At 43.5% G+C, this 24,427-nt stretch overlaps 2 protein-coding genes across 2 annotated transcripts in view; one reads left to right on the top strand and one right to left on the bottom strand.

Annotated features, from left to right (window-relative positions):
• The window catches only part of LOC136884062 (neuroparsin-A), a 128,087-nt gene that overhangs the window by 44,154 nt on the left and 59,506 nt on the right, over positions 1-24,427 (bottom strand). The window lies entirely within an intron of this gene.
• LOC136884218 (E3 ubiquitin-protein ligase AMFR) overlaps positions 24,254-24,427 on the top strand; it is a 123,294-nt gene continuing 123,120 nt past the window's right edge. Inside the window, exon 1 of the mRNA XM_067156273.2 lies at positions 24,254-24,315. The gene's annotated coding sequence lies outside the window, so the exon portion shown is untranslated. The remainder of the gene's footprint in view (positions 24,316-24,427) is intronic.

Genomic DNA, 24,427 nt, shown 5'->3' with positions numbered 1-24,427 from the left:
AATAGAATAAATTATAGTGAAGAATGTTTCATCGTAACTATTGCCAGCATACCAGCAATAGAAATATTAATGCTATAGGGAGAAGAGTATTATGCATACAGTACGACATATCGCGAACTTGGTTATGTTATAAACGAATATGGAATCAAGTAATACATCTCCAAATAATAAATCCTCAGTGGTCTATCTGCTGGATCCAAGGTTTGTGAGATTGATCCCGGCCGAGGGCGATGGATTTTAATAGGAGATAGATCCCGAGCATGCTTGGAATTTGTTTACTTGGAATTCACATAAATGTTGACTTTCTGAGGAAAGGAATACCGTAGGCCTATTGCTGAAAGACCAGGGTTTTAATATTTCAACGTTCCCGTGTGTTCCGTAAGACAATATAGACATCGAAAGACACGTATTAGGCCCACGGTACTTGTTTATGGTAAAGCATGACAGAGAAAAATAAGAAATAAAAGTGCGTTCCAAGAAATTGTAGACAGCAATAGGTAAAATTATATGACACAACACTTCGCACAAATGTAAACAATTTATTTATCAATAAAGCTAATATCCCGCCGAATTTGTTCTTTATTCACTAGGTACGATAGCATTAATTTGCCACAAACAGCTAATATTATTACAAAAATGTTGGCCAATTCCAATCGACCATGCCTTCAACTATTCCTTCAGTGCAGCCAACGTTAGCGCCAACGACAGCTCACCCGTTTAAACTAAACGAGTGTCAGAAATTGGTGGTGAAAATGGACGCAAGTTTAAACTAGGTACTAAAGTTAAACGGGTTTAATTTATACCAGGTTTAATTCGATTTGGAGAAAATGGCCCTGAATATGCTACCCTCGAGAAATCGCAACATTTTAAATGTTTTTTGAAATGTCTTCATTGCTAGCGAAAGCAGCGATGGTAGGCCTAATAACTTTTGGAATATTCAGAAAGATCCACAATTTTCACTACATAAAACTGATTTTTAATTATCATAATAGTGCAGCAATTTTTAAATATAAATTGATGGAAATAATACGTTCAACTAACGAAAACAAATTCTGACTCAGCTATGGATATCAGTAGGTTAAATTTTGAAAATTGACAAATACTAATGTGGTATAGCGGTTAGTGTGATTAGCTACCACCCCCGGAGGCCCGAGTTCGATTCCCAGCTCTGCCACGAAATTTGAAAAGTGGTATGAGGGCTGGAACGGAATCCACCCAGCCTCAGGAGGTCAACTGAGTATAGAGGGGCTCGATTCCCACTTCAGCCATCCTCGAAGTGGTTTTCCGTGGTTTCCCACTTCTCTTCCAGGCAAATGCCAGAATGGTACCTAACTTAAGACCACAGCAGGTTCGTTCCCTCTTCCTTGTCTATATCTTCCAATCTTCTCATCCCCAACAAGGCCCCTGTTCACCATAGCAAGTGAAGACGCCTGGGCGGGGTACTGGTCCTCCTCCCCAGTTATACCTCCCTGACCCAAAGTGCCACGCTCCAGGACACTGCCCTTGAGGCGGTAGAGGTGGGATTCCTCACCGAGTCCGATGGGTAAACGGATTAAGAAAGAAAGAAATACAAATGCCATATCTACAACATATTAATACAAATGCCAACCTAATTGGTCAATTAGCACGGGTATCCTTGTTCATAACCAGTCATCTGCTCTGACGACGGGCTCATAAATGAAAGCCTGCCTGGCCCTTGCAAACCTGATACCGGGGTCGGAAAAGAACAAGAGGTGACCAAGAGAGGTCGGATAGTGGGGAGCCTGGCACAAGTGGAAACAATGCCAGGCTCTGCTGGGACCGCATGATTGTCATCCGCGCTGGGGTCCCTTTTAGTCTCCTCTTACGACCTTACAGGGGTACTTTGTCTCATTTCTTACCACAAGTTGAATTTGCTAGGCCTTGCCAACTCGACCGGAGCGAGTCACTAACGGTACCGCATTCCAGCTCATTTTGTCAGGCACAATCACCCTCGATTTTGGAAACTACACAAAATGAGAATTGTTGTACCAAAATGAGACATAAATACGAAACCGGTGGCCGGTGGGGCCGGTAGAGTCCGGAGAAAGAAAATTAGCGGTATTGAATGTATGTGTATGTTTAGTCCTCAGCCCGGAGGCTGGTTGGATCCTTGACAGCTACGCCATCAGCTGTCATAGATGGCCTAGGCGTCACTGAAGAGGCTACTAGGGAAATGAGGAGCGATGTAGTTTCCCGTTGCTTTTCTCACCGAGCCAGAAGTTGCTATTACATATCAGTCTGCCAAGCCCACTGAAATGCATGCACCAACCGACCCAATGAGCAATATTTTCACACCATTCATAGAAGGGACTGGCTGCAGATGGAATGGCATTACTAGCATCACTCATACCTCAGTCACTTTCATTTTGTCAAAGCCAAGGATAAGACAGAGACAGATAACAAGATTGCTCTAGCCCATACCAGAAGACTTAGTGCACTGTAAACACTAGGTCCCACCAGCAAAGGCACTAGCGGTATGGAAATGAGATATTAATTTTACATTAATATTAGCGAAATACATTATCGCGTAGCTGTGCGCTGGCATTCGGGAGATGCTGGGTTCGAATTCCACCATCGGCAGCTCTCCGTGGTTTTCCATTTTTACACCAGGCAAATGCTAGGGTGTACCTTCCCACTCCTAGCCGTTCGCTGTGTTAGCGCGACGCTGCATTACTTGTCACAATTAATTCAGATTATGTATTTTTTTAAGTCTGTAAAACGCTAAATTTGTGATTTGAAGACAGAGGCAGAGCGGAGTAGGCCTTCTGTGATTTTGTTTATTGGGTTAAAGTCACGATATTTACAAGTTACTTTATCAGTGGACCTCATATGGAAATTTGACGCCACTCTAGTGATAATGTGAGGGGCATCCCTGGTCAGTCGCTATCTGTTGAACTGTCGGCAGATACTGGGGTCCACTGTGTTTGCACTGAACTGAAAGAACAAGCAAAACTATTCTTAGAGGTGAATCTCGAATTGCGACTAAAGTTCTCTGCCAGATTCCCCGAGTTGAGCATGCAGACACGTAGGAAGTACGTACACGGTCATTTCCTTCCCCAGCGTCGCCGTCGGTGGGACGTCAAGTTAATTGTAAAAGAGAAAAGTAAGATTCTCTGTTCAATGATACACTTCGTCGCTGTGGTACCCGACATGAGAGGGCGGCCCTCCCTTGGCGTGTTGGACTATTTTGTTGTTGGAATAGACGCGTCGGACTTCTTTTGGTTCCGGAATTATGAATAGCAGTAGCACATTTCCTCAGGCCGAATGTGAGTGCCGTTCAACGTACAGCCTCTACTCCACTTGGCTGTTCAACCTTCTTCAATGGAGGATCGCAAAATCGTGAATGAATATTGCTATTGACCTCCAGAGCCGTAACATTAACGTCAACCTTCTTGACCTCATATTCATCAGCTACATTTCCAGTTGGTACTTGTGACATTTAGCATACGCAGTGCCAATACTTTTTATACAACCATTTAATGAAGAGCAAACTCCATTTTCCCTTCAGGCAAACCTAACATATTAACTGACAAACTCTCTTTTGATTCAGACCGAAATATCTTTATTTATTTATTTCCTTTCCTATTCTTTTTGTTCTTTTTCAATCCTTCGATTTCGAATGCTATCTGTGTCAATAATATGTTAAGTAAATAATGTATAGAATTGTAACAAACATCAAGTGTTTGCCAGTTCACGTATTATAAAAGAATACTGCCAAAGAAGACTCAACTCCACGATGTGTGTGTATTTAAGTTTTGATTAACGTGAAACAAGAGACAAAAGACATTTTCACAAGAGAAATACAAACCTGTACATATCTGTAGGCTATGTGTAAAAATGTATACATTTGTTGCTAGCGGAGTCCACTATTGCGGTGCGGCGTTACGCGGTTTTGCCGTTGGTTGGGGGTGTAATCTTCGCACCGGAGGATAAATAAACTCAATAAATGAGAAGGCACTACGTACGTACAAACATACACAATATCAAAAAGTCAAATGAAAAACAATAGGCTACTCCTGTTATAATGGCCCAAGAGCCACTGGTTTGGCTGACGGCCCGCCTACCCAAACGGGCAGGAATAGAAATAACATGGTTCGCTTCGCTTCACCCATCCTTAAGTATAGCTTGGACTGTAGCACGTTAACGAGACAAGACAACTCAAAACTAGCTGCAGAAATGAAGTTCCTGCGCACCATGATACAGAAGACCAGGAAGGATAAGTCCGAGAGGAGACTCCCTACTACAGAGGATCCAGAAAGCAAGATTGAAGCGGTTTGGCCATGTAAGAAGGACGAGTGCAAGAAAAGAATATGAAAGAGAAGTGAAAGGAAAAGGACCAGTGGACAGACCAAGAGGAAAATGGACCGATCTGGTGAAGAAAGATGTTGAGGAGAGAGGACAAGATTGGGAGAAGGTTACGAAAGTGGTTCATGGACAGACAAAGATGTAGAGGGCTCGTACACCACACCCGGGCACCTGGAGGTGATCAAAGATGATGATGACTTGCTGTATAAATGCATCGTTCATCCAATGTGCTTATTGCCGTTAATAAGACTCACACACCTGTTTAAGTAATGGCAGAATAGTAGGCCTGTAGCTGAATTACCTGTCTTATTCTATGGACAGATAAATTTGGTATAATAAGCATTGATTAGGCTACAGCCACTTGATATGATAGTGATATAAATACGTCAGAAATGTTCAAGATTCAGACGACGAGGAATGACAAGGAACCTATTAGGCGTTTTTCACTGCCAGTCGCATTATATTTTATTCAAATATACTACATAATTATGTACATTGACAATATCATGCAGAGATATTTATCATCTAGTTTGGTTGCGGTGGGCACTTGTTCCATCCTGCTCACTATTGTTCAGATAGGTCAGCCGAGGATGTTGACATGAGTTTTGAAATATCTGGTTTCTGGCGGTATCAGTGGGGCTGCCTTAGCAACAATGAGAGTAGCCTGTCATTCCAACATCCTGGCTCATCAATCAGAGCTGTCACCCAAGTGGCAGATTACCTTTCAATTTTACATAATTTTTTCATACCAAATAAGCTGATTATCAAATCGAACACTTCCCTTGGCAAATAAACTATTCCAATGTCTAATTCTTAAGTCCCCAACATGCCGTTTTGTTTATACGCTCCGCTCTGCACTGTCAAGCAGTTCGTCTGCAAGTCATGCTGTGTGTGGATCTTTTCCAGTTGTAATCGTGGTGACAGCGACTTTCACTCCGTCCTGGGGGTGTAAAACGTGGTGGCACTTTGCCATATACAAAATCCTTCTTCCATCCCATTTCGGAGATTACCCCTGTGGCATCCTCGATATCCCCAGCGTGTGGTAAAAGGATTGAAAGGGGATGCAGAGGAACGCACGGGCTCCGAGCTGAGTGTGACACACACTGGTGCCAGGCTAGTGCTATCCGACCTCCCTTCGTCCCGACGGTATTAGGTTTTCGACGTCGTTCGTGTCCCTTCCCTTTATTTTCCCGAGCCATCCGATCCCTTCTATTTTTCCTCCGATTTAGTGATAATAGAGAACGCTTGTCCAGTTGTAACAATTATCACCGTCACCTTTAGTGTTACCGGTAATAGAGGATGGTTGTCCAGTTGGTAGAACAATAATCACCACCACCAGTGTATAAGAATTAGGAATTACGTCGCATTCTTATGATGAATATTAGTAGGCCCTCCTAAAATAGCGCGAATTGATTGTTGCCTCCTATCTTATTTGCCAGGCCCAGTGACGGCGTGGAACCCGCTTGGTGTTGCTGTTTGAGGATCGGACTGACAGTAAGAAGCAGCGTGGCTGTTCACCTCAAATACCTTCTTAGCAGTTGAAGGCTGATAAGAACGTGCAACTAGTAGAGTTGTCCTCAGGTGACTGGTGGTGGTGGTGGTGATTATTATTATTATTTTTTTTTTTGCTATGGGCTTTACGTCGCACCGACACAGATACGTCTTATGGCGACGATGGGACAGGAAAGGCCTAGGAGTTGGAAGGAAGCGGCCGTGGCCTTAATTAAGGTACAGCCCCAGCATTTGCCTGGTGTGAAAATGGGAAACCACGGAAAACCATTTTCAGGGCTGCCGATAGTGGGATTCGAACCTACTATCTCCCGGATGCAAGCTCACAGCCGCGCGCCTCTACGCGCACGGCCAACTCGCCCGGTGATTATTGTTTTAAGAGGAAGTACAACTAGGCAACCATCCTCTATATAACACTAATCAGAGAGAAAAAAATGGAAGGGATCCGACACTTCGAAAAATGAAGGTATCGGCCAAAGGAAGGCAAGGGCCACGAAGGGCGTGAAAATGAAAGACTCCCTAGCCCTTGCAAACCTAATAGCGTCGGGGTCGTAAAAGAACAAGAGTTGACCAAGAGAGGTCGGACAGGACAGATGAAAGTGAGGAACCTGGCACAAGTAAGTGGAAGCAATGCCAGGATTCGGCTCAGGGCCCCGTGGTCGCCAACCCACGCTCCAAAGTTCAGAGCCCCTGAGGCCCCTTTTAGTCGCCTCTTACGACAGGCAGGGGATACCGTGGGTGTTATTCTACCACCCCCACCCACAGGGGGTAGAGTTGCCCTCATAATTGGTTCCATGACGATATTTCCTGAACACGCGTTTTGAGAGTTTATTATCCTCAGATTAGCCTACAATCTTTGAATGCTCCCAAAACTATTATTAAGTCACATGTATAGTGTGTCTGGATGCGTGGCATCCTCCTCATTCACGAGGTCAGTGATGCTGTTCTCACCGCAGTGAAGCACGACGTAGATGTGATATTCAGTGTGACATTCGTACTAATACGAAATATGGACATTGAAAACCATGAGTGAATATATTTTCATTAATATTTTTGGACTGTGAAAATTTCATTAAACTGGGTGAAGATCCACAATCTTACCTACCTCGGCACTTGGTACGAGGAATCTTATTTTTATTTGAATAATCGTGCGAATGTACAGCCGATTAGGAAATGATTATGTTCATTTGTGGAGTGAAGTGCTAAATTATACATTTGTTTTTAAGAAATAACTTGCGTTATTTTTGAGTGATTGAAACACACATTTATCGATGGAGATTTCCCCGGAATATTTATCACGTTATCACCTTTTCAACTTCTGGACCAGCTATCAGCCAACACCACATATTATTGTCATCATGAAGCTATAAAAACCCAAGCAGGAGGAGCTGAAGGAAAACACCATGTCGTAGAGGAATCCACTAATAAGGTAGGCACCGGGCGAGTTGGCCGTGCGCGTAGAGGCGCGCGGCTGTGAGCTTGCATCCGGGAGATAGTAGGTTCGAATCCCACTATCGGCAGCCCTGAAGATGGTTTTCCGTGGTTTCCCATTTTCACACCAGGCAAATGCTGGGGCTGTACCTTATTTAAGGCCACGGCCGCTTCCTTCCAACTCCTAGGCCTTTCCTATCCCATCGTCGCCATAAGACCTATCTGTGTCGGTGCAACGTAAAGCCCCTAGCAAAAAATAATAATAATAATAATAATAAGGTAGGCCTATTCTTGAAAACCGTCATAGACACATGGCGTGAATGAATCATCCAATATCGAAGTCCATTTTATCTTATTTTATTTTGTTACCTCAGTACAATCATATCGTAGATATTTATTACAATTCTAGCGCAGATCTAGCATACATTATGTGAGTAGGGCCTAGAAATTTTACCATGGTAAAATCTTGTGAACTACAATAATAGGAGAAAAGAGTTGGAAATATCTATATTCCAGAAGATCCCGAGTCAAACAGAACTATGTTAATCGTTTAGAAATTCGTTCTTGACTCTTAATGATTACTCATTTTTTATTAAAGAAATGCGCGTGAAATGTTACAATCTCAATTGGTGTAAATACTGGGCCGATGACCTACATATTAGGCCCCTTTAAACAACCGGCTATCAACTATCTCTGTAAAGTAGTTATAAGGTATTTTCTAGATAACTAATTAATTTTGGAACTTTTAAGAACATTCCAACATGTTAATTCAGCATCATTTTGATTGGTGTAAGATAATGTTCACGTCATATTTATAGTTTCTTTTTAAGTTTAATTAACGCAGTATTATGTAGGCCTATTCATTGATCAGAAGACTGGTATTAAGAAGCCTCCGTGCCTCAGGCGGCAGTGCGCCGGCCTCTCACCGGGGGAGAGGTTGAACCACGGAACGCAACGGCGTGCACTTCTAGCACTTCAGTTCATCTGTCAGTCAATAATCATTGCCCCAGAGGAGTGCGACAGGCTTCCGCAGCCGGCACAATTCCCGCCCTTCATTCACTCCTTTCCTGACCCGGTCGAATGACTGGAAACAAGCTGAAGATTTTCATTTCATTCATTTCACTGGTATAAGTTCGTTATACTATCAGGTGGGTGTATTATAACAAAGTACAGTATGTACTATTCTTTCGTAAAACACACTCAGATTGTCATAATGAAAGACTTGTTATTTAACATGTGTTAATATTGGATTATTATTATTATTATTATTATTATTATTATTATTATTATTATTATTATTATTATTATTGTTGTTGTACCGGGAGGTATACTCGCCCCCTTCATTTAAATGGACCGCCTTGGAGAACACTATCTACCATCTAAAAGTCGCAACAACTAATACAAGAAGTTTGGACTTTTCTCTACAGATGTCTCTACTAAAAAACTTACGTTATGCTCTCTAGTGTGGAGAGGAGCTATTAAAATTCTAAAGTAATTTTAATTTTAAGCTTTATTACACTCAGTTGATTATTCTTTGTTTTTAGTAGGCCTATGTTAAAGTTTACAGCACTTCGATCTCCTCCCGCCAACATAAGATGTTGCCGACAGAAAATTTTGTATAGGCCCCTATTTATTTTTCCAGCCAATCAAACTATGTCTAGTATTTATTTAATTACCCGATAAGAATTGGGGGTGTGTCGGGCCTTAGCCCAGAGCTCTCTAGAACCTTCCTCTCGGGTATAAAAGCTGGCACATTTTCGACCAAACGTCTTATTCATCGGTCCAGTCTAGTGTGTGTGTTGGCGAAGGAAGGCGGAGGTGCCTCGTCCATTATCGAGAAGTCCACCAGCTCAAGGTAATGGCAGACTTGGTTTAACTAAGTGATAGGTTTTGACAGCTAGCTCGAGGGGAAGGTTCCAATATTTAATAATGTAACTTCAATTTTCTAAAATGAAAAACTTCAAACTTCTAATGTAAATTTCAAGACCAGCCAAAGGAACTTATACGTAATCTCGGGTTCCCTGTCAACTTAATTTTGACGTGACTATGACTTTGTAAGCGTTTCTGTTTGTAACCTCGTAACTTAAATATCTTCTCAATCCAGTCACCTCAGTAGCATAGCATTATCCTCTGTAACTTCGGGCCATAAGCCCAAGTAGGGTTTTAAGGTTTTCATTGTAAATTTCAAGGAGCGCAACTGTTCGCCTCCACACAACTTTCATTTTTGGGCCAGTAACTTCAAGCTATTGTTTTTAACAAAGGCCCGGTAGAATGGGTTTTCAATACCCCTGTGAAATTCGATTTCATTCTTTTTATGTTAAGCATTCAAGACAGTAAATGATGTTCGAAATTGTAAAATGTAGCTTGCGCCTTTGACAGGCCTAGACGTTAAGCATAGATGCTCTTTCTACAATGTTAATATAAAGGTTGAATGGAATGTTGGTAGAGTAGTCTCCTAGATAATATAGTGGAGCAAAAGGTGCTCTTGGAAGATGGCATATTTTGAATACTCTGTCTCCTGGTGATGTAAAAAAAAATGGGAGATCCATCTCCTTGATTATGGAGTGAATGGAGTTGTAATGCTCAAGTCATATTTGTAAATTGAGAGCTTGAAGCCTGGATTGTTAAATGGCAGTTTGTTGATTATTCTGATTTTTCCTACAAACTAACGAGCTAGTTCTGTAACTGAAATTTTGTTTTCGCTAAGCGAATTGTTTGTCAAATTTAGCAGAGAAAAGAAATACAGCTCTAATTTTAAATGAACCGTCTGATTGTCGTATATGCACCCATGCTATTTGCTTTACGTCCCACTAACTACATTTTTACGGTTTTCGGAAACGCTGGGGTGCCGGAATTTAGTCCCGTAGGAGTTCTTTTACGTGTCAGTAAATGTACCGACACGAGGCTGACGTATTTGAGCACCACCGGACTGAGCCACTCAGCCCGGCTATAATGTTATAGCAGAGCGTATAAACAGATGTGATAATTACATTCGTCTGGTGTATAAAAGAATTGATGGAGTTAGTGGACCTGGTGGTCACGATCGTTAGTCTGGCACCGTGGCTACCTGGTTCGAGTCCCGTTGGTCGAAAAATTTTCAACTTCAGAATCGCAGGGTACGAGAGGTGGTCGTAAGATTTGCGTGTCAATTACAACTCTCTGCGCTCTGTTCATATGTAATGACATTGTTGATGGTGATTCGTCCGTCGGATGGAGACGTAGAGCCTTGGTGCTATGTGTCTGCCTCTCCCTTCCCGCTATCACAGATCACGTCGTTCTCATTCAACTCCTCCGATGAGGTTGCCGTCACTCACTACATATCGCAGAACTGGTTATGAGCGAGAGGGGAGAGGTCACAACAAGGCTGTGATATTCAACTTCTGTAACCTTATCAGGTCCAAGGTATAGCTTGCCAAAGTTATGCAAAAAGAGCAAACCGAAGGATATTTCTCTTATTACCGTATACTACGATGTGTAAACGAATAGACCTGTTTAAGAGATTGATATGACGGAAATGCATTACCTATATATATAATGGAATTGTAATAATGTTTCATTTTCGACATTTATGTGTTTTCCTTATCCTTTTTAGGGCACAGTAGCCTACATGGTTGATCGCAAGTAGCCACTGTCAGATATGTGGTATTAACGAAAATTAAGAGCTACGTGTTGATGACAATCATTCTTAGCGTTTACAATATATTAGGCTATTGTGTTGTTGTTGTTGTTGTTTGAGTCATCAGTCCATAGACTGGTTTGATGCAGCCCTCCACGCCATCCTATCCTGTGCTAACCTTTTCATTTCTACGTAACTGCTGCATCCTACATCTGCTCTAATCTGCTTGTCATATTCATACCTTCGTCTACCCGTACCATTCTTACCGTCTACACTTCCCTCAAAACCCAACTGCACAATTCCTGGACGTCTTAAGATGTGTCCCATAATTCGTTCTCCTCTCACCAGTTCGATTCAGTATCTCTTCATTCGTGATTCGATCTACCCATCTCACCTTCAGCATTCTTCTGTAGCACCACATTTCAAAAACTTCTATCCTCTTTCTTTCTGAGCTACTTATCATCCATGTTTCACTTCTATACAATGCCATGCTCCTGACGAAAGTCCTCAAAAACATCTTTCTGATTCCTACACCAATGCTCGAAGTGAGCAGATTTCTTTTCTTAAGAAAGCTCTTCCTTGCTTGTGCTAGCCTGCGTTTTATGTCCTCCTTACTTCTGGCATCATTAGTTATTTTACTACCCAAGTAACAATATTCATCTACTCCTACTTCCTTTAAGACCGAGCTCGATAGCTGCAGTCGCTTAAGTGCGGCCAGTATCCAGTATTCGGGAGATAGTAGGTTCGAACCCCACTGTCGGCAGCCCTGAAAATGGTTTTCCATGGTTTCCCATTTTCACCTTAATTAAGGCCACGGCCGCTTCCTTCCCAGTCCTAGCCCTTTCCGGTCCCATCGTCGCCATAAGACCTATCTGTGTCGGTGCGACGTAAAGCAACTAACAAAAAAAAAACCAAAAAAAAACGTCCTTTAAGACTTCATTTCCTAATCTAATATTTCCTACATCACCTGACTTCGTTCGACTGCACTCCATTACTTTTGTTTTAGTCTTATTTATTTTAATCTTGTACTCCTTACTCAAGACTCTGTGTATACCATTCAGCAGTTTCACCAGTTCTTCTGCAGTCTCAGATAAATAACAATATCATTTATTATTATTATTATTATTATTATTATTATTATTATTATTAGGGCAGGATTAGATTTTATTTTAGTCTTGTTTGGATAGCAGACGCTGTTTTCGTCTCCTGAACAGCCCAGGTTATCGTCCCCACATTCTTTACTTTACCTCGTAATCCTTCATCGACTATCTAAAGTCAACAACCTCACCTGTGAGTCATTCTTTAGAGCACAGCTCTTAAGGTTCCGCACAACAATGAGACAGTCACCATAGCAACAGTCGCAGCTACGATAATGAGATGTACAGTGGCGTAACACTACATTGTTCTTATCAAGAGATTACGGGAGGAGGATCCACATCACGGCGGGCACGAAACTGACGTGTGAATGAATCTTGAAGGCGAAAAAGGAAAACTGAAGGGTGTCCTCCCGTCTCGAGTAAGACAAGCGTCACTGCCGACGTCAGAGCTTAACTGCTGAATGGGACTAACTTTAGCAGCGTGTGGGTCGCAGTGCGCACCAGGTAAACAGGCGACTGCGAGTCCAATATTCTCTTATGCTTTCCCGAAGTGCCTGCGAATAGGCCATTTTGCTCGAGTTCTGGGATATGAGGGCTGCCAGGTGCTAATCCGTTCATTAAGAAGTATCCCCTTTATCTCAGTCCGTTGTCCGGCTGAATGGTTAGCGTGCATAGTGGTCCCGAGTTCCATTCCCAGCAGGATCGGGAAGTTTAACCATCATTGGTTAATTTCGCTGGCACGGGGGCTGGGCGTATGTGTCGTCTTCATCATCATTTCATTCTCATCACGAAGCGAAGGTCGCCTACGGGAGTCGAATCAAAAGACCTGCACTTGGCGAGCGGCGGTGGTGGTGGTGATTATTGTTTTAACAGGAAGTAGGCTACTACTGGACAAACATTCTCTATATAACACTAATCAGAGACAAAAATGGAAGGGGTCTGACACTTCGAAAAATGAACGTGTCGGCCAAAGGAAGACAAGGGCCACGAAGGGCGTGAAAATGAAAGACTCCCTAGCCCTCGCAAACCTAATAGCGTCGGGGTCGGAAAAGAACAAGAGTTGACCAAGGGAGGTCGGATAGGATAGATGAAAATGAGGAGCCTGGCACAAGTAAGTGGAAGCAATGCCAGAACTCAGTTGAGGGCCCCGTGGTCGCCAATCCACGCTCCAAAGTTCAGAGCCCCTGGGGCCCCTTTTAGTCGCCTCTTACGGCAGGCAGGGGATACCGTGGATGTTATTCTACCGCCCCCAACCATAGGGGGGACACCTGGCGAGCCAAACATGTCCTCGGACACTCCGGCACTAAAAACCATACGATTCATCTCAGTCCTGGTAAATACCGCCTCTCCGCTCGGTGTGGAGATGCGAGATTGTTGCTTCACATATGTTTTAGTGATGCGCCAGCAGCCTGTTACTTGCCCTCTTTTTCTATACCCCTGTACGACTCCATGGCTAAATGGTTAGCGTGCTGGCCTTTGGTTACAGGGGTCTCGGGTTCGATTCCCGGCAGGGTTGGGAATTTTAACCATCATTCGTTAATTTCGCTGGCACTGGGGCTGTGTGTAGCCTATGTGTCCTCTTCATCATCATTTCATCTTCATCACGACGCGCAGGTCACCTACGGGAGTCAAATCAAAAGCCCTGCACCTGGCGAGCCGAACATGTCCTCGGACACTCCCGGCACTAAAAGCCATTCGCCATTTCATTTCATTTCTACACCCCTGCTCTTGTATTTATGATGTTTTCATTTTCATCAACAGAAGCCAACATGTTCCAATATTACCAATACTGAGCGCATTCCCAGAGTTCATCACAGAGATCACAAAAATAATTTACTTGCGTGAGAAGTCATTTGCAATGTCTAAGGGAATTTGGATTTCCATAGAAGTGATAAGGGTCGTGCAAGGCACTTGGTAACGTTGGTTTGAGATTCTGAAGGTAAGCTATTTGGTGTTCAGCCCGAAGGCTGTTTGCATTTTCAAATATTACCACCTACAGTTACAGGGAAACCGCAGTGGCAAAATGAGGTGAGTGATCATTACTAGGAGAATGAGAGACTGGAATGCTCAAATACCGTCGGGGTCGGAAGAGCAGAGCTGACGAAGCGAGGTCGGTTAGGTGGAAGTGTAAGCCCTTCCAGCCAGGTGATTACTTGCATAGCTGAACTCTTACTGCTACATTTTGTCTGGCCTGTCGTCTCACACCAAGCTCAACATTTTAGAAAATATATAAACGCATTTTGTGCTAGAGTCAGACATGAACATGTAAATATGTTTCAAAATGTTTCGCTCAATTTAAAGCAAACTTTCTCTGTTTTATTGACTTTTCTACATTCTCCGGTTAACCCGGATGATGTGACCAACCACAGCTGGAGAGAGGAAGCGGTCCGAACCTTCCACATTAACTTTGGGCCACGAAGTAGCACGCTTCGGTGTTGGAAGAGAAAAAGAGTTGACCAAGTGAGGAACGAAGCATAAATAGGCTCAACTAAGAGCCCTGTGGTCGCCAACCAACGCGCCCAAGATTTGACAGGCAAGGGACACAGTGCCCCCACCCACAAGGGGGCGGTCCTGTGGAAGACTCAGGCACCGGAGACACAACCTGGAACTTGGGGAAATGAAAGCTGAGTGGGCGTGCAGGAGCCAATGGCCGCAAGGCATTCTGAACTTCAAACCAACTGGGAGGGGAGTTTCTTTCAAGACAAGATGGTCTCCTTGTCTAATGATAATGATTATATTTTGAGCAATAATAATCATAATAATAATACAAGAAGGTGACTCCATTAGTGCTCATGTGATGGTTGGCCTACAGTAATATTACTAAGTTATATCAGTATTTCACTTCAACTGAACAGTCGCTTTTCCTTTCTGAATCGGGTTACACAAATACCGTTCTGCATGCGTTACACGTGGAGTGTCTCATTTACGAGGCAAGCAAGCAAAAAGTCTATTGGTCAAGTGTAGTCACTCAGACATGAGTCATCTGCTATTGGCCAACAGTAGGTCCCACGTACCGTTTCAGTCGTCAACGAGGGGACTGTAGCTATGAACTGCTAGTCCTGTCATCACGTCCAGTCCTCCGTTGATTACAGTGGGAATCTGATTTCTGGCTCCTCCATCAGGAATGCTTCCGATGTTAGCTACGTGACCTCCTGCGGTCGTGAGATGTAAGATTTGCTTATACCATAACACAGAACTGGTATAATTTTAGCTTCCACGTGTTTTAGGGCAGGGCTCTAGCTCAGTTGCTTGAGAATATTCCCTCGGTTAGTGCGATGGCTTTTTCATTAATAAGTATTCGGAATGATTTTGTCGTTGCTTGTAGTGTTATCCGCACATATTTGAAGACTGACCATTTTCAGAGATTCTTCCTCCTTTCCGGAATACTATCGGGACCACCTTTTGCTTGTTCTATTTTACTAAGAGATTAAATTTTTTTTTCTTCATCCTAGGGCCATATCATGTGTGCTGTAGGCAGTGGCGATGTGCAAACCTCCTGTCACAGATAGGCTAGGTTTTATGGTGACGATGGGACAGGAAAGGGATTGGAATGGGACGGAAGTGGCCGTGGCCTTCATTAAGGTTTGGCTCGTGTGAAAATGGGAAACCACGGAAAACCATCTTCAGGCCTGAGGCTGACGACACTGGAATTCGAACCCACTATGTCCCGAATGCGCGCCCCTAACCGCACGGCCAACTCGCCCGGTTTTGTGTTATATCCTTCGATGATATGACAGAGTCATTAGCCCTAACGATGTTATAGGACAGTAGTGTTGCGGTACCTTCGTCTGTTCGTATTGTAGGCCTGTCTTGCTTCCCAGTGAGGATTTTTCTGTTCATGCTGTCATGTAGTATTCCTGCCTTTTTGTATTTTTTAATAGGTCTATTATTTTTAACTAATTAAAAATATAAATATAGCAACCAACATTTGATAGGTTCAGAGTGGTCTGCGGCAGATAAAGTCAAGGAATTGATTGTACCCAGAATTGCAGTTGTCCTAGCCTATCTCAAGCAGGTGTTCAGGTGGTAGTGATTATTACTTTAAGACACTAATTGATTATGTGGTATCTAAAAACGACGTTAATTAAAATCCTAAGCGAATGAAGTCGTAACACTGAGATGATGTAGCGACGGTAAACCAAGAGAAATGTTTCAATACATAACATGAACACGTTTAGATTTGATTTAAAATGTGATGCGAATATTTGCCGAACGTTAGGTTTGGGTCAGCGCTATGTTGACAACTGATACAACCGGGCGAGTTGGCCGTGCGGTCAGGGGCACGCAGCTGTGAGCTTGCATCCGGGTGATAGTGGGTTCGAATCCCACTGTCGGCAGCCGTGAAGATGGTGGCCCCCCTCCCGCCCAAAAAAGGACGTTTATCTTTATATAGGTTACGTCTAATATACAGAGTGAAGCGTAATTCGCGCACTCGGGCGTCGCAGCGCGACTCCTCACATGCCAGCAATAAAAGTCTTACAAAATTTCGTCTTGCGAGTATATCCGGTAGAAAACGGACGTTGAAGAGTAACAATCTGGCAACACTGTAACCATATGTAGAGTAACTACCGCTGTCAGCACGCTATCGTCGTGCTGTACAGTTGGTGCATTGGGTAGAGTTTTTGGTTGGCATGCAGGAGGTCGATGGTTCGATCCTGGGTTGAGGCGCATTTTTTATTTGCTAATTTCCATCTGACATTACCTACTGTAATATAGTTAAGACACCGTTTCTGAGGTGACATGTATCCTACATTTACAACATTTTGTAACGCTGAAACAACAAATACCTGGTTAGACTAATAAGAAATAGACAGCTGAAACAAACAGGTTTCACATCCAGTAGATGAAGTGGTGCGAATAAATTCACGCTCACGACGTGGAAAGGGCGCCTTTCAAAGCTGACCAATAAAAACGATTGTTCGTCCATTTCTAGGATCGTAGTATGTAAGTGCAAATGGTTTCTAGAGGAGCCGCTGCAATCGCTGTTGACGATTAAGATGCCAGATACCATACCACCTGGACTACATTTACGAAAGAAAAAACATACGCCTCTACCCAGGATCGACCACTCGACCTCCTGCATGGTAACCCAAAACTCTATCCACTGCACCAACTGTACAGTACGACTAACACCTGCTGACAGAGGTAGTTACCATACATGTGGTTACAGTGTTGCCAGATTGCTACTCTTCAACGTCGTTTTTCTGCCGGATATACTCGCAAGACGAAATTTTGTAAGAGACATTATTTTATTGCTGGCATGTGCGCCCGAGTGCGCGAATTACGCTTCACCCTGTATAGGTGCTAAAATAAAACGTTGCCCCTGGCGGTAGTGGCTAGTGCTCGTGAGCTCGCAGGCTGCTTGGATCCTCAAATAGCGCTGCCAGATGTTACAAACCGCAAAATGAGGTAGGCTACTTGGATGCCGCTTTCCTCTGACCTGTGCCAAAAAAAAACCAACCTAATAGGCTACCGCACAAGGGCGCCTCCGTCAACAACTTGTCCCGCAAGAGTTTGAGCTCTACCGTCAGCCTCCACTCCAGGCGGAAAAGTAACTGACAATGAGAAGACGAGGTTCATCTCTCGTTAGTTCCGCCGTCATAGTTGGCCAATGAATCACTGAAGGAAATGAGGAGTGAAGTAGTTTCCCGTTCTTTTCCTCATCGAGGCGGAAGTCTGCCAAACCCACCGAAATTAGCGACATTTTCACACCATGGCTCATACTTCAGTCACTTTGATATTGTCGAAGCCCAGCGTTCTCGGCAGCTACAACCTGCTTTTCACAAACTTAATGAAACCGAAGTCTAACTTTTGTGACCAGAAAGACACGATTTTTAGTTATGAAATAAAGTATATTTTACTATATCATAGGCCTAACATTAAGTTATAGGCGTGTTTCACGCAAAAGTGGCATGCAAGCTTATTTTTTGTGATGATATGATGGTTTTAGCCGTTTCTCAAGGGCCATTAATACGTTTGACACCGAAATGCTAATAGCCTACCAAGGGATTTTGTTTTTGTTAGATTATTTGAAATATTTTGCGGATTAATGAAGATAATGTATTTCCTTCACCCCTCGCAAGGCATTCTCTATTAAGTTGTTCAAATCCCTGGGCAGTCAGCGACTCTGTTAACATAACTGTGCAAGAATTAGGCATAGTCTAGTTGTGGAAAGTAGAGGCTCTGGACATATTTCTCCCTTTCTCAAATGTCATCTTCTCTGTACTTAAATGCGAATTGACTTCAATAGATTTTCTTGTTCTTTTCAGTTTATTCTATTCTTGTCGACCGACGTTGTTGATGGAGACGTTAATCGATAGGAGTAAGCTATGTGGCGACACGATAAATGAAATTGATCGCAATGCAAGGTCATGCAGTGATTTGATGAAAATTGTATGAGAAAAGAACTTGGAATAATATTAAAACGCTTATTTTAGTTTTTTCTGTTACAGTTTCTAACTCCTGTTAAAATCCGTCTTATTTCTTTGCTAAGCTATGAGTCCCAGTCATGAGTAGCCTAGCTGCGCGTGCCCAAGCTTATATAAGACGAATAAAACCTAGGGAGCACTTTTACATTTTTACTTCGAACGCTGAAAAATATTATACATAAATGAAGAGAAACTCGCTTAAAAATCTCGAACAAGTTTGATAGATGGAATGCAGCAATCTTCTCCGGACAGTCGCATGGAAACGAACGTAAGAATTTGCGAAATATTAAGTTTGATAACCTACATAAAAGAAATCACTAGACCTATATAGGCCGAATGGTAGTTTTGCTATGGGGAAGCGTGCGGGTGGAGTTCCTGAATATCAGGCCTTTCTCTCCTCTGTGGTTAGGTGCGGCTCGAGTTCTCGGAGATTACAGCTTCTAACCCGGCTGACGCCCATGCTACACTCCATGTCGTACAACGTTTAGTGTTTACCTGACGAAATTAATAGAAACTCAGCGGACATCGCCCAGCAGAGATCCGTTTCTCTTGCCCCTGCTAGAGTAAAATGAAAAGTTGAAATTGGCCCACAAACCAGTCAAATAAAGTACCTTCGCAGTTTATGTGAGCCCATACATTTGTTATTATTATTATTATTATTATTACCGGTATACTATCGTGTTTTATGTAACTTATGGTGCTCGTCTACGGCACGAGTGCAACAGACGTGAATGTGTCTGCAGGTCGTACGTCCTCAGCTGTCTGCTCGTCATAACTCTTTTTTTTTTTTTTTTTTTGGCTAGGGGCTTTACGTCGCACCGACACGATAGGTCTTATGGCGACGATGGGATAGGAAAGGCCTAGGAGTTGGAAGGAAGCGGCCGTGGCCTTAATTAAGGTACAGCCCCAGCATTTGCCTGGTGTGAAAATGGGAAACCACGGAAAACCATCTTCAGGGCTGCCGATAGTGGGATTCGAACCTACTATCTCCCGGATGCAAGCTCACAGCCGCGCGCCTCTACGCACACGGCCAACTCGCCCGGTCGTCATAACTCTTCCCCCACTAGATGGTGAACACCAAATGTGTCATCAGAGATCTGTACGCCGTGAAATGTCGAATACGCAGTTCTTTTTTCTCCACCTTTCAAAATTCCGACTACGTCTGCCAGGTTGGAACCACGGAGAGAGCTGTGGTACTTCACAAGGCGTTTCCTGTGAAGAGGGACTTGGTAGTCAGAGGTGAGTGTATCGCCATAGGACACCTTGGGGCCGCTAATGTACTGCGCTGTTTATCGTCTAAACAAGATGAGTCATCCGTCAAGAAAATCATTAAATGACGCATTTTGAAGTTCTCGACAGGCCATGCAGTGTTCTCGTTTGTCCTCCTATTTAGGTTAGCAATATATTTTGTACCATACGTGCTCCTTTTTTGAATTTTCCTCTGAATTGCGATTAGTGTGACAACATGACCCACTTCACTGAGCCAGTCACCTGCTTGTCGCCTTGTGCAACATCAGCTGACCGCCGCGCCAGGAATAGTCTGCCTCAAGGCTCGCCGCTACAATCTACCACAAAGAAATTCATAGCACGAATGCTTTGTTGTCTATCTGCGTCTATGAAGTGAACATCTTATGGCGAAGATGGGAACAGTCCCTATCATTTGTAAAAGCATGGAAAACAATCTTGTGGTCTGTTGACAGTCTGGTTCGAACCCACGATCTCTCGAAAGCAAGCTAACAGCTGCACGGTACTTCAGGCAAGGCGCACATGCTTTACCCATCATGTCGATACATTAAAAAATACAATTTTCTCAAAACTGAATTTTTATATATTCCACAAGCATCAAATTTTGTCTAAATTCAATGCGATTTTCCTGAATATTTTACTAATAAAAATTTCCCAAACAAAACTTTCAGTTATCATTGTACTGAGGTAAGGATATTTTTCCTCAAATAGCTGCCCAATGAAAATTAAATGACCGGGCGAGTTGGCCATGCGGTTAGGGGCGCGCACCTGTGAGCTTGCATCCGGGAGATAGTCGGTTCGAACCCCACTGTCGGCAGCTCTGAAGATAGTTTTCCGTAGTTTCCTATTTTCACGCCATGCAAATGCTTGGGCTGTACCTTAACTACGACCACGGCTGCTTCCTTCCCACACCGGTATATCAAAAAAAGTAATTGTTCAATTGAAGTGGACGACTGTTGTCCACGCATTTAGTTATCGGTAGAAATTTCAGAAATGTGGCAGTTTTAAAATTCGGGCCCAATGTGCCTTAACGCTCGGGAGAATAACAAAACAGGAATGAAGGCGTCGGATAAACACCGGATAAATGAAGCCTTGGAAACGTAATACGCGTGGGTAGACTCAGCTAAGGGTCCCGTGGTCGCCAGCCTAGACTCCCAAGTTGAGAGGCTCGTTTCTGTCAGCTGCTTTAATACGCGAATGTATTGTACGACTTCACGCTTTAATTTAATAATAATTATTATTATATTGTAATTATGTTATTGAAATGAAATGGCGTATGGCTTTTAGTGCCGGGAGTGTCCGAGGACAAGTTCGGCTCGCCAGATGCAGGTCTTTTGATTTGACGTGCGTAGGCGACCTGCGCGTCGTGATGAGGATGAAATGATGATGAAGACGGCACATACACCCTGCCCCCGTGGCAGCGAAATTAACTAATTAAGGTTAAAATTCCCGGCCCTGCAGGGAATCGAACCCGGGACCCCTGTGACCAAAGGCCAGCACGCTAACCATTTAGCCACGGAGCCATGTTATTGGTTTTTGGAGACGCTGACATGCTGTACCGACACGAGACTGGCGTGTATAAAGCACGTTATGTTACTCCATGTTTTGTGCCCAGTGGTCTCCATGTCCGCCTTCGATTGCCGGTAGGGTCGAGGATTTTAACCTTCATTTCTCTGGCTCGGGGACTGGGTATGTGTGTGTCGCCTTCAACACTAGCATCCATCACCTGTGGTGGTGGTGGAAGTAACACTAGGCAACCAACCTCTATACTAATCTAAGGAAAAAATTGAAGTGATCCGACACTTCGAAAAATGAAGATATCGGTCAAAGGAAGACAAGGGCCACGAACGGCGTGAAAATGAAAGATCCCCTAGGCCTCCATACGTAATACCGTCGGGGTCGGAAAAGAACAAGTGTTGACCAAGAAAGGTCGAATGGGATAGATGAACGTGAGGAGCCTGGCACAAGTAAGTGGAAGCAATGCCAGGACTCAGCTAAGGGCCCCGTGGTTGTCAACGCACGTTCCAAAGATCAGAGCCCCAGGGGCCTCTTTTAGTCGCCTCTTACGACATGCAGGGGATACCGTGGGTGTTATTCTAGCGCCCCACCCACAGGAGGAAACACCTGTGGCAGGCATCAATTTGAAACTCTGGAATTTGTACGCCAGTATTCTTCTTCTTCTTACTATCCTATTCTAATGGATTTCATTTTGTTATTAAGTGCAGTTTGAAGCTAACGGGTTTTACGACAAGTAAGTTGTGCTCAGTTTGTTGCAAGACTTCTGGACAATATTCCATTTCTTTTGCGTCTAATTTTTGAGGACACAGACGCCTGCATATTTCCAGGTATTGACCGCTGTATGGCGTACATTTTCACTCATAGGAAATCATTGAAATGCTATTTTTAATGCTGTATGTGACAAGGCACCCACATAGCCCCCAGCATTGTGTCATTTCACTCAGACACAGTCTCACAGGTAGGCCTACATCACATATCCCTGTCATTAGTGTAGTAGGCCCACCACATGACCATGGACGCCGCTCGAATTCGCCACACAGGATCAGAAATATGATAGTTGTCTTGGAAAGAAAAGCCGGAATATTTCTGTCAGCAATAAAACTTCTTTTGTTAATAAGAAAAAGACCTCTCTCCTTTGTAGACGTCACAACTAACACGAATTCTCCTACGCAGTCGTCACTGCGCGAGCAAGCGTTGCGTTGTGAGGGAGCACTAAAAAAGACTACGCGTTTCCGGTAGGTAGCTGTTCGTCGCGAGTCACCGAACGCTTTCCACCGCTGTATAGAACACGGTTTACGTGTATGAAATATTACTCTGTAACAAAAAGGAGACGAACGTTGGCGATTTTAATGACGTCAATTAAAAAGCAGCCATCCCTGCAATTTCCTGGCTTATGTTGCCCAAACCATCAATGCAAGTATGTAGGAAGAATTGCTGAGCTTAAGAAGTCGAGGGCGATATAGAAATTAAACGTGTTTTGAGATCGATCTTGATCATAATTACTGTTTATTCACCTCATGTAGGTCATATTGACGGGGAGACCTAGTGTTGTTACTTTCATAGACGTGTCTCAGTTTTGACGACATGAACGTGACTGAGGTATGCCGCTCATAACCGTTAGGCGGACTAATATGCAATACCAACGTCTGACTCTATAAGGAAAGCAACGGGAAACTACCTCACTTCTCTTCTGCCTAGTATGCCTACCCCATCTATGACAGCTATTGAGGATCAAGCCAGCCTTTTAGCTGACTGCTCATCATCCACCTCAATAATCTTATTCAGGCAGTATAGGCTACAATTAGCCCCCATGAGCGACCGCCGCGTCCTACCGAAGGTGAAGAGCCAGAAGACCCTTGCTTACGGAGTTGGAGGAAGGAGCGCTTTCTGGTGATTTTAGACACGTCTGGCTACACACCACACTACGAACCAGAACAACTTACCAATGTGAATGGTGGAACCACATCACCACCAATCGAGAACAATAACAGTTTAATTCTCGTCTTGGAACTAAAGGAGATTCTATTCGTTTGCTCGTAATAAAAGGTACGTTTGATAGGTGTTAACTGGAAGTACAACTGTCGGAGTCGGAAAACAACAAGAGTGGATCATGAGAGGTCAGATGAAGAAGGGGACCCTCACGCCCTCTTACGACAGGCAGCCGAAGCCGTGGCTGTATTGTAGCGCCCCAAGCGTGCGACCGGCGCCTTAGTTTGAATCGTGGTGTAATAATCCCGTTCGCAGCATGCTACCAAGTAAACGTGACACAATTTCGATTACAAGTGCTAGGCATCATTGGTCTGCAAAATCTATTCAAATAAAATCCTAGTTTTGTCTGGCATTAGTTAGACTGCACAAACGGCTCAATAGAAACTCTCCAAATGTCTTACGAAATGGTTTCGTAAATTAGAAATTATAGTAAATAACTAATGCATTTCTAACCAACAGCTACAGTATTTTACCATCAGTCGTCGTGTCATTGGTCTGGAAGATTATGAAGATAATCAGAAGGAAGGACAACGCCGAGCGAGAAGAACGTTATCTCTGCATCTCCTCTACGAGTATCGATCAACATAAGAATTTGAAACTGAACAAAACGTAATAATAATATACAGTACGGTCTCAGGGTCCTCCCCATTGCTAATACTCAGGAACACTTTCAGAAACATATGAAGAAAGTTATCTGATGCTTTTTTGAGACTTGATTCAACGCAACAGTTCAAACATCAGTGTCTTCTAGAAGTGAAGCTAAATTGAACGAATCTGTCATTAAGAAAATGCGAGTAACGAAAATGATCTTGGTATTAGTAATTCTTAGAATTTCCTGTGTTGCAACAGTCGCAGTGTCAACAGAGCCGCTAAAAGAAGACGAGCTAAAATTACGGAAACGGCTGATATGCAAAACAAACGTCGTGCTGAGTTGGAAGAAGCGTTGCCAAGAGTGACGTAACTAGGGGGGAGATGGAACTGGCATCTAAGGCTCCAATCATTCTCCGTGCCGAGAGCCGAGTCCTGTTCCGCCCTTGGCATCGAGACGCCTAGCGTCGGCTCCAGCGCCGTCCGTGTCTTCAGTTGTAAGAGAAACTGTCAAGTGCTTAAAGTGTGCGTCTTATTCAAGCGGAATCAGGAATTAGCCTGTGTACAAGTGAGTGTCTCATGGAGGACAGTTCTTCGAACTTTGTTTTGTTACTGTCATTCATGCTGCAGAACACCAGGCATAACACGATTCGGTCCTTAATAGCAAATTCCGTCACAGA

Source organism: Anabrus simplex, chromosome 12 (genome assembly GCF_040414725.1).
Source record: "Anabrus simplex isolate iqAnaSimp1 chromosome 12, ASM4041472v1, whole genome shotgun sequence".
Lineage (NCBI taxonomy): Eukaryota > Metazoa > Arthropoda > Insecta > Orthoptera > Tettigoniidae > Anabrus > Anabrus simplex.
The sequence above is the reverse complement of the archived record's forward strand: the minus strand, read 5'-3'. Positions and strand labels throughout refer to the sequence as shown.